Consider the following 1,073-nt stretch of genomic DNA (forward strand, 5'->3'; position numbering starts at 1 on the left):
CAATATCCGAGGTGACCCTTTCTGAATCCCAAAATTGTTTTTGGCCTTCTAGTGGGACAGTAGACATGATTTTCACTGCTCGACAGCTTCAAGAAAAATGCAGGGAGCAAAACTAATCCCTGTATATGGCATTTATTGACCTGACTAAGGCTTTCGACACTGTAAATCGTAATGCCCTGTGGACTGTCCTTCTGAAAATTGGCTGCCCTGATAAATTTGTAAACATCATTCAGCTCCTCCATGATAATATGACAGCAAATCGCAGATAACAATGGCTCTCAAAGTGAACCATTCACAGTGGGATCAGGTGTTAAACAGGGTTGTGTTATTGCCCCAACTCTATTCATTATTTTCATTGCCATGATCCTACACTTTGTCAAAGGGAAACTCCCCACCGGAGTAGAAATCATATATTGAAAAGATGGAAAGCTCTTCAATCTGAGCAGGCTGAAAGGAAAGAGTAAGGTTGCCGTAACTTCTGTCATAGAGCTTCAGTATGCTGATGACAACATAGCGTGCACACACTCCAAACCATCCTAAATATCTTTGCAGAAGCTTACAAAAAGCTTGGCCTATCACTCAACATCCCAAAAACCAAAGTGCTGCACCAACAAGTACAAAATAACCCCTCTGCAACGCCACAAATCCAACTCAATGATGTAATGTTGGAAAACATTGATCACGTCTCCTACCTAAGCAGTTATCTTTCCACAAGGGCCAACATTGATGCCGAAATCCAGCATCGCCTGAGCTCTGCAAGTGCGGTTTTCTCCCGATTGAAGTGCAGAGTGTTTGAGGACCGGGACATTCGCAGGGAAACCAAAATGCTAGTTTACAAAGCTATTGTACTACCAACCTTACTATATGCTTGTGAAACATGGACCACTTATAAACGCCATCTCCAACTCGTCGAAAGATTTTATCAATGGTGTCTCCGAAAAATTTTACACATCACTTGGGAAGACAGGCGAGCTAATATCAGTGTACTGGAAGAAGCAAAGATCACCAGTATTGAAGCAATGATTCTTCAGCATCAACTTCGTTGGACTGGTCATGTTGTACGGATGCCTGAT

The sequence above is a fragment of the Zootoca vivipara genome, chromosome 3 (assembly GCF_963506605.1).
Source record: "Zootoca vivipara chromosome 3, rZooViv1.1, whole genome shotgun sequence".
In the NCBI taxonomy this organism is placed as follows: domain Eukaryota; kingdom Metazoa; phylum Chordata; class Lepidosauria; order Squamata; family Lacertidae; genus Zootoca; species Zootoca vivipara.